Source organism: Piliocolobus tephrosceles, chromosome 1 (genome assembly GCF_002776525.5).
Source record: "Piliocolobus tephrosceles isolate RC106 chromosome 1, ASM277652v3, whole genome shotgun sequence".
Taxonomy (NCBI): domain Eukaryota; kingdom Metazoa; phylum Chordata; class Mammalia; order Primates; family Cercopithecidae; genus Piliocolobus; species Piliocolobus tephrosceles.
Genome location: NC_045434.1, coordinates 87,093,641 through 87,103,605, shown reverse-complemented (window position 1 = coordinate 87,103,605; position 9,965 = coordinate 87,093,641). Strand labels below are relative to the sequence as shown.

At 47.3% G+C, this 9,965-nt stretch overlaps 1 long non-coding RNA gene and 1 other non-coding gene across 3 annotated transcripts in view; both read left to right on the top strand.

Annotated features, from left to right (window-relative positions):
- The first annotated feature begins 919 nt into the window (after nucleotides 1–919).
- The window catches only part of LOC111543583, a 28,451-nt gene continuing 19,405 nt past the window's right edge, over nucleotides 920–9,965 (top strand). Inside the window, exons 1-3 of one of the 2 annotated variants that reach the window (XR_002731919.3) lie at nucleotides 920–1,170; nucleotides 7,240–8,242; nucleotides 8,333–9,884. This is a non-coding gene — a long non-coding RNA (uncharacterized LOC111543583). Of the gene's footprint in view, nucleotides 1,171–7,239; nucleotides 9,885–9,965 lie in introns of those variants that run through there. The other variant, XR_004229068.1, reaches the window with a different exon arrangement.
- On the top strand, nucleotides 2,929–3,000 carry TRNAH-GUG. The gene has a single exon. It is a non-coding gene; the product is annotated as a tRNA-His (tRNA).

Below are 9,965 nucleotides of genomic sequence, written 5' to 3'. Positions count from 1 at the left end.
GAAGGAAGGAAGGAAGGAAGGAAGGAAGGAAGGAAGGAAGGAAGGAAAGAAGGAAGGAAGGAGTCAGGTGCCATGGCTCACGACTGTAATCCCAGCAATTTGGGAGCCTGAGTCAGGTGGATCACAAAGTCAGCAGATGAAGACGATCCTGGGTAACACGGTGAAACCCCCATCTCTACTCAAAATACAAAAAATTAGCCAAGTGTCATGGCACATGCTTGTAGTCCTAGGTACTTGGGAGGCTGAAGCAGGAGAATCACTTAAACCTGGGAGGAGGAGGTTGCAGTGAGCTGATATCATGCCAAAACCATGATATCAGAGATGATAAATTCGCTGGATGGGATTAACAGCAGATTAGACATTGCAGAAGAAGTGATCAGGGCACATGGAACCATGAATAATTGAAAATATACAAAATGAAACTCACAGACAAAAGAGTTTTTTTTTTAATGAAATGATTATCAGTGAACTGTAGAGCAGACTTTAGAGGTCTAAATTATGAGTAATGGGAGTCCCTGAGAAGGAGCAGGGAGGAAAGGAAACATTTATTTTCTTTCTTTGTTATTTTTATTAGGGATGGGGTCTCAATATGTTGCCCAGGCTGGTCTTGAATTTCATTCCTCACTCAACACTTCCCGACTTGGTCTCCCAAAGGTGTGAGCCACTGTGCCCGGTCAATGTCTGAAGAAACAATAGCTGAAAACTTCTCAGTCATAACAAAAATTAGAAATCCAGTGACCCAAGGAGCTGAGGAAACCAAAGCACAAGAAACATGAAGAAAACCACTCCAGTTACATCAAAATAACATTGCTCAAATCGGGCCAGAAGAAAAAGACATTGCACATACACAGGAACAAAGATGAGGATTGCATCAGTTTCCTTTCTGCTCTTGCCGGCCTCTGCCAGGAGCAGCAATGCACGCGAGCAGAGAAGCAACATCTTTAAGGTACTGAGGGCAGGGGAAGTTAGCCTAGAATACTATGCCAGAAAAAATAAATTCTCAAAAGTGGAAGTGAAATAAGGACATTTAGAGATGTACAAAAGCTGAACGAATTCACTACCAGCTGACCCACACTACAAGAAACGTCAAAGGAGTCCTCCAGGCAGAAGGAATCCAATACCAGATGAAAATCCAGATCTACACGAGGAAATGAAGAACACCAGAAATGGGTAACTATACTAGGTATTTTTTTTATTTTGTAAATTTCTTTTGTAAAAATTTGACCATTTAAACAAAAGCAATAACAATGGATTGTGGGGTTTATAGCATGCGTAAAAGCAAAGTGCATGTCAGCAATAGCGTCAAGGCCAGAAGGTGAGGTTTAATATCACTTGAAGGTTGACTGTGATCAGTTAAAAAGGTTTGCTCTAAGCCCTAAGGCAATTACTAAAATAACAAAAGAAAGAGTTACAGCTAATAAGCCAACAGAGGAGAGAGAATGGAATTACATAAAAACCTTATGAACACTATGATAGAGCAATTGCTCTTCCTATAGTAATTGCACCTCTATCTATAGAAATACTTACACCAGTGACTGAAAATGCCTGTACAAGAATGACTAGAGCATTATATGTAATAGTAAAATCACAGAACCAATTTAACCTCGAAAGTGTATGGAAAGGGCTAAATGAATGACAGTGAGAAAGAGGGAGGGAGGGGGAGAGAGAGAGAGAGAGAGAGCCCGCGCTAGGCGCGGTGATTCACGCCTGTAATTCCAGCACTTTGGGAGGCTGAGACGGGCGAATCACGAGGTCAGTAGATCGAGACCACCCTGGCCAACATGGTGAAACCCGTCTCTACTTAAAATACAAAAATTAGCTGGGCGTGGTGGCGCGTGCCTATAAGCCCAGCTACTTCGGAGGCTGAGGCAGGAGAATTGCTTGAACAAGGGAGTCGGAGCCGAGATCTGGCCACTGCACTCCAGCCTGGAAACAGAGCCAGACTCCGTCGAGAGAGAGAGAGAGAGAGAGAGATCCCAGAATCCTAGCGGACCTTGATTTACGTCCTCGTGTCGTACTGGAGACACGGAGGAGAGGAGGGTAAAGTTGGTCTCGCTCTGCGTTTCCATGAGATCATGTGCTGGATAGAAGAAAGTTACCAGCAGTTTAAGCATTTTTAAAATGCAAGAGGACGTTCCACAGAACAGGCTCGAAGCACCCATCTCCAGACTTGGAAGCAAGTGCACCACCCGCCTGCGACACAGGAACAGTCTGCTGTGGCTCCGGTATCACCAGGCAGAGCAAGCGCCCATCCAATGTTAGGTGGAGCCACCGCCTTTTGTAGAACAATTGTGCAGGCTCCAAAGCTTCGGAAAACCGGAGAGGCGCATCTTGCCGGCTACGGTTGAAACCTGTGCATTGGGTGATTCTGAAGCTGGAAGGGCAGCGGAATGGCCTTCGCCCCGTCCTGCCCCTCGCAAGCGTCAGACCCAGCATCCCAGGAAAAGCCCGGCTCGGCGACTCCCTGGGCCTGAACGCGTCGGTCCCAAGGGAAGCAAGCGTTCAGAACGCCCCGTGGGCTCTAGTGAGGGCTCTTCCCGTTCTTGGCTGCGCCTTCACCTGACTCTCTGTGCTGTTTGCGCTCTCCTCTCTCACCTCGGCTTCGGTCGGTGGGGCGGGAGAGAGGAAGGGTGAAAAGTAGAAATACGGAGAGGCGGGAGAGAAGCAGAGGAGGAGGTGCGGAGGAGGACGGAGACCTCCCCGAGAGAGGCTGGTGCAGGGAGGCCCAGGCTGGAGTGGAAGAGATGAGAATTGTTCTCATCACGTATGAGGATTGGGAGAAAGGGAGGGAAAAGCAGAGCGGGCAAGAAAGAAAGAAAAGCGCGAGCCACCTGTGGCTGTCTGGGAAGAAATCCGCCTAATAATAGAAATCTATTGACATCAAAGATACTAGAGCAAGCCTGAACATCGCCACTTGGCCTGTGGCTCGCCGTGATCGTATAGTGGTTAGTACTCTGCGTTGTGGCCGCAGCAACCTCGGTTCGAATCCGAGTCACGGCAACGTCGTTTGTCCAGGTAGTCAGTTGTGCCCTTTTGCTGGAAGCCTTGGAGGTACCCTGTCCTGTTTCCGAGACACACACAGCAAATAACACAGTCAGCCTTGTTGGTGGCTTGTAAGGAGGCAATGGTGTGCTCAGAACCGTTTTTCCGGTCACTGGGGGCAGGTCAGGGGAAGGAAAAGAGACCTCACCTCACAGCTTCATCAACCTGGGGATGAGTCCAAGGGAAACCCTGGACTTGCACCGTCCTGTCTCTGAGCCTCACAGAGCAAATAACCCAGTCAGCCTTGTTGGTGGTGGCTTACATGAAGGTAATGGTGTGATCAGAACCTGTTTTCCAGTCACTGGGGCTGTTACACATGAAATGACAACAAGCTTTTAATGACTTTAAACTCAAAACTCTTTGTTGTGGCCTACAGTGGCTTGTCTCCGAGCCTGTGGCCAAGTTTGTATGCCAACAGGGAAGTGTGGGGAAAGACAATCTCGTGCCAGGAGTCTTTCCACCTCCACTCTGCCTGGTGGAAATGGGCCTTGGGCCTGGAGCACTTCCTTCCCAAGAGACAAGGAGTCCTCACAGCCGGTGCTGGGCTCACCTCCTTGTGTGGGAGTATCTTTCCCGGATCAGACTTATTGTGTACCCCTTTGTTCGGCTTAAACATGTGCATCAACTGGCACCTGACCAGCTGCTGTATCTGCCCTCCCCCACCCCCCCGCTGAGGAGAGGGGGCAGGACCCTTTCTTCTGCTTCTCAAGAGGCTGTGTGTGCAGGCCAAATGGAGGGACCTGCTGGCCATGGGGGACCAACGCCCATGACTGAAGCGGAGCCCACACCCCGCTCTGTCTCCTCTCCGTGTGAATAATGCGTTGTTCTTCCATCAAGTGCTTAATTACATTGTATTTTCTTTGGTGACTCTGATACCAAAAGACTGTGACCAGAACTGTTCCGCCTTCTACTCCTGCTGATAAGAAACACATTCCACTTGCTGGACAAGATGAACGAAGATTCTTCTTGTGTGAGTCTTTTTGTGGACACGTGCGTTCATTTCCCTTGAGGAATACCAAGTACTGGAATTGTTGGGTCATAGGGTAGGTGTAATGTTTACTTTATTAGAAATGGCCAAATGGTTTCTTCCAGAATGGTTTCTCACCAGCAAGGAGAGTTCCACTGGCTGCACACCCTTGACAGCACGTGGTGTTTATTGTCTTTTAAATACACCCGTTCTGGTGGATGTAAAACGGTACCACATTGTGGCTTCAGTTTGTGTTTCCTTTAATGAGTAATGCTGTTGAGCAAATTTACTAATGCCTTTCACCATTTAGCAATCCTTCTTTGCAAAGAGAGGCTATCGAAGCAATTTCCCTAATTCAATTGGGTTGGCTTTTTATTACTGATTTCTAACAAGTACTCTCTACATTCAAGATTTGAGGTTTTTTTGTTTTGTTTCATTTTGTTTTGTTTTTCAGGTAAACACAGTGCAATTATCTTCTCCCAGTCTCTGGCTCGCCTTCTCACTTTCTCATGGTGATTCTTTTTTTTTTTTTTTTGTTGAGACGGAGTCTTGCTCTGTCGCCCAGGCTGGAGTGCAGTGGCCGGATCTCAGCTCACTGCAAGCTCCGCCTCCCGGGTTCACGCCATTCTCCTGCCTCAGCCTCCCAAGTAGCTGGGACTACAGGCGCCCGCCACCTCGCCCGGCTAGTTTTTTGTATTTTTAGTAGAGACGGGGTTTCACCGTGATAGCCAGGATGGTCTTGATCTCCTGACCTCGTGATCCGCCCGTCTCGGCCTCCCAAAGTGCTGGGATTACAGGCTTGAGCCACCGCGCCCGGCCCTCATGGTGATTCTTGATGAGCAGAAGTTGATAACTTTGGTGAAATTCTACTTTGCTTTATTTTTTCCTGTTATCTCTTAAGGTAGAAATGTATTCTGCTACATTCTCTTCCAATAACATTCTGGTTTCGTTTTAATTTCTAAATCTATGACATATCATATTCATCTCCTGACCACAGCAAGCTTAGCATCTGCTAATGTCCTGATCGCCAGAAAACTTCTTAATATTGTAAATACACTATTTCCTTTGCCCCATTGAATGGCTTGTATTGAAAACCAGTGACCGGTCATAGTGGCTCATGTCTGTAATCCCAGCACTGTGAAAGACTGAGGCCAGTGGATCTCTTGAGTCCAGGAGTTGGAGACTAGTCTGGGCAACATGGCAAAACCTCATGAGTACTAAAATGCACCTGTAGTATGAGCTACTTAGGAGGCTGAGGGAGGAGGATCACTTTAGTGTGGGAAGCAGAGCTTGCAGTGAGCTGAGATCTGGCCACTGCACTCCAGCCTGGATGACAGAGTGAGATCCTTTCTCAGAAAACAAAAAGAAATCAACAAACAAATGAAAAACCTATGAACCTTATAGCTGTGGGTCAGTTTCAGGTCTCCCAAGTCAGTCTGTTGAAGTATTTGTGTCTCCCAATGCCGCTTGCACACTGCCTTGTTTATAACAGCTTGGAGTGAGTCTGAATGTCAGGTTGTGCAAGTCCTCTGGTTTTGTTCTTTTTCGCACAGCATAATAAGCTTTGAAATAGGTCATAACTCATGTAACCATCACATAGATCAAGATATGCTGTCACTTCATCCCTCTCATTTCAGTGTGGGATGCAAGTCTTCGCTCACCTATGCTGATTGCCCCCTTGGGGCCAAGGATCCTTGTTACCAGAAGTCAGGGACCCGAAACAGAGGGACCAGCTGGCGCTACAGCAGAGGAACATAAATTGTGAAGATTTTATCTTAATATGGACATTTATCAGTTCTCAAATAATACTTTTATAATTTCTTATGTCTGTCTTTAATCTCTTAATCCTGTTATCTTTATAAGCTGAGGATGTACGTCACCTCAGGATCACTGTGATCATTGTGTTAATTGTACAAATTGATTGTAAAATGTGTGTGGTTGAACAATATGAAATCAGTGCACCTTGAAAAACAACAGAATAATAGCGATTTTTATGGAACAAGGGAAGACAACCATAAGGTCTGACTGCCTGTGGGGTCGGGCAAAAAAAGCCATATTTTTCTTCTTGCAGAGGGCCTATAAACAGACGTGCAAGTAGGAAACTTATCACTAAATCCTTTTCCTAGCAAAGAATATTAATATTAATACCCTGGGAAAAGAATGTGTCCCTTGGGTGAGGTCTATGAATGGTCACTCTGGGAATGGCTGTCTTCTGCAGTCGAGATAAGGACTGAGATAAGCCTTGGTCTCCTGCAGAACCCTCAGGCTTACCAGGGTTGGGAAAACTCAGCCCTGGTAAATTTGTGGTCAGACCGGTTCTCTGCTCTGGAACTCGTTTTCTGTTGTTTAAGATGTTTATCAAGACAATACACGCACCGCTGAACATAGACCCTTATCAGTGGTTCTGCTTTTGCCCTTTGCATTGTGATATTTGTTGGACCCTTATCAGTGGTTCTACTTTTGCCCTTTGCCCTGTTCCCTCAGAAGCATATGATCTTTGTTACACCCTTATCAGTGGTTCTGCTTTTTGCTCTTTGAAGCATGTGATCTTTGTAGCTGCTCTACGTTCTTACACCCCCTCTCCTTTTGAAACCCCTTAATAAAAACTTGCTGATCTGAGACTCAAGCGGGCATCATGGTCCTACCAATATGTGATGTCACCCCTGGTAGACCAGCTGTAAAATTCCTCTCTTTGTACTGTCTCTCTTTATTTCTCAGCCAGCTGACACTTACAGAAAATAGAAAGAACATTTCTATTTGAAATGTTGGGGGCATGTTCTCCCAATAGATCTTCTCTTCTACCCTCTGGAGAGAATAAATCTTCAGTTGTCTACAGGGAGGATGAACATGCAAAAAGTCTGTAACACTCAGCACAGAGTCCAGATTTTAGTGGTGGGGTTTGTTGGGAGGAAGCTCACATTTTAGGCCTTTCAAAATCCTAGAAAAAGTTTTCTTTATTTCAAAGCTTTGGGTTATTTATAATTTCTTTGTTTCAAATCTTTGGGTCATTTATAATTTCTTCTCCTTCTAGAAAGATCACAGGATCCTAATGTTTGTGTCCCCTCAAAATGCCTTGGTTGAAACCCTAACTTTGCCCTGCCCACCCCAGGAAATGTGTTAAAATTAGGAGGAGGGGCCTTTGGGAGGTAATTAGATACACATGGTGGAGTCCTCCTGAGATTAGTGCCCCTATAAAAGGGACACTAAAGTACTCTCTCCCCCTCTTTCAGCCACCTGAAGATACAGTGGGAAGATGGCAGCCTACATACCAGGAAGAGGTTCCTCACCATAAGCCTTCCATGCTGGCACCTTCATCTTAGACTTCCAAACTCCAGAACCGTGAGAAATGTCTGTTGTGGATGAGCCACCTAGTTTATGGTACATTGTTATAGAAGTTCCAACTAAGACAGAGAAGGAAGGTGTCTAATTTGTGATGCTATTCATTGTGTTCTTTGAGTGGGATGTTGCAAATTAGAAAGTGAGGGAGAGCTGAACTTTCCTGCATATGAAAGAAGAGAGTAGAGGGGCAGAGATACAGAATGGGGAAGAACAAGCTGGTGCCAGAAAACTGATTTCAGGGTCTGGCACTTGAATGACTTTGGAGAAAGAGAAAACACTGATAGGTGTATCCAGAGAAGAAGACCTTCAGCGGAAACAGCAGATATTTAAAAGCCATTCGATTACATCTTTCACTTGTTTGTGTGTAGTCCCTCTTTTCCCATCTTTGTAAGTTTGGCACAGGTGAACTGGATATGTTTGTCCAATGTGTTTTTGGAATGCACGTGTAAATAAAAATGACCGTGTTATACTTCAACGATTTATCCTGGAAACTCCTAGAGTTCCCTTAGGTTCTGACAACTGTGCATTGAAAGCACAAACGGCCCATCGTGGGGACTAATTTTCATTGCACACTTCTAGGCAGAGGGAGGAGGAAGGAGAATGTGACAGTCTCAGCAACAGTTACTATACTCTTACGAAAGTGGTTTTCCTAAGTGCTTCTCAACAGATCAGCCCTTTCTTCAAATAAGAGCAGATGGAACAACAAAAGCTCTTTGGTTGTACCGTTGGAATCCATGGAAATCCTGCGTAAGGAAGCTCCAGTACCACCAACTGGAAAGACTGGGGATGCCTAGTAGCTGGTACTGGCCATTGTCGTAGGCTTTGTCCACTTTGACAAACTGAAGATGGGGACTCGACTCACCATTGCCAGCCACAGGAGGACCTCCAGACAAGGTTAGGTCAACTTCATGTTAACCTTAGATCCTGAAACCTCACATGATTTTTCTTCTCTTCCCTTTGGTCTCTCTTCCTCTTCCTCAACAGGACAGGACTCCCGTCAGAAAGGGATCCCTTGGGGCAGGACTGAAGTGAGTAGCTGGTTTCCCCTACATGTCCTTCCGGGCCTGGGTGTCTCAAGAGCTCAGGCTGACCGAAGACCTAATTACCAGCAAGTTGGACCAGCAGGAGCCTGGGTGGAAGTTTGGCGCCAGGAGTCCAGAACAGCAGTCAAATCCTCTTCTTACCTGTGCACTGTGCACCTGCTTCCCCGGGATGCGGAAGGAAGTGGTCCCTAAGATTTCTCTGCAGGCCCAACCTAAACAGGCCTGAAGCCCCAGGAGGGGCCAGAGGATCCTCTTTGAGTGAAACCACCCTTCTGCCTGGCTGGCCCTGGTCAACACACTCAGAAGAGGCCGAATTGGCAGACAGAACGGAAGAAAAGACCTAAAGGTAGAATCTCATGATGTTCAGATGTTAAAACCTTCCAATTTTAAGGTCCGACTGTGCGGGGGAGTGAGGAGTTCTAGAGCTGGGTGGACCCCTGAGCCTTTATCTGGAGAGTGTTCTGCACAAGCTCAGAGGGCAGGACTATGTGTACCAATGGTTTTCAACAGGCGGCAACTTCACCCTCACATGCCTCCCCCATCCTTGCTGGGACACTAGGCCGCCACTAGGGAAACCCCAGAGGGAGAATGTTAACCCCTGGCATCTCTCTAGTCAGCAGAGAGGAGGGATGCTGCTAAACACCTTACAATCCCCCGGCCCCTCCCCAACCCCGAAGTAGCCATTCCGGGGAGGTGGAGAAACTCGCCTGTAGATCAATGCCTACCCACTTGGCCGATGGGAAATCACGAATTGGCGACCAATTGGATCTTGGATATGAGGAAAAAACTCCAGCATCAGAGGAAACTCTCGGAATTTTGCCCAGAGTATAAGGAAGGGTAGCATTGCCTTCGCCTAAGATGGGAAAATGGCAGGTGTCACTGATTGCAGGGGAAGGTCAGAGATCAGTTGAGGGCCCCGGAGTCTCCCTGGAAAGAGTTTTCCATGCAGCTCGTCTCGGTTTCCACATGTGTGTGAGTCCTTTATGATGTTGGGGATGCCAAGGTCTGAGTCCTTTTTGATGTTCGGGGTGACCGGGTCTCATCCCAGGAGCCTCCTTGCTCCTGCCTGCTCCTGGCTACCCGGTGCGGCGCTCTGGTCCCGGCGACCCACGACTGTTTCTCCACGCGCTGCTGCTTCCCAAAGGTACATCTCTAGGTCAGTGGTCAGGTGCAGCCTGGACGCTGCAACTCGCTCCAGGACTCGGGACTCATGGCCTTGGTGGACCTCGCGGAGTGCTGGGTGCGTCACCTGCTGGCTTCTCTTTTGGAGAAAGGAGGAAGGGAAAAGCCTTGTGAAAAGACTCCAGGAGCGACCAACGACCCCCACAAGTCTCAAGTCCTCCCAGTGCAGAGGGAAACAATCACTAATATGGCAAGAAGTTTGGGAAAGACCCTTCGGTGCGCCCCTGCTGGTCTAGTGGTTAGGATTCAGCTCTTCCACCACCGCACCCCCGGTGAGATTACTGGTCAGGAAATTGTTTTGCACTGACCGCCCACCCACAGGAATCTTTCTTTTTTTTTTTTTTTTTTTTTTTGGGGGGGGTCTCGCGCTTTCGCCCGGGGCGGCGTGCAGC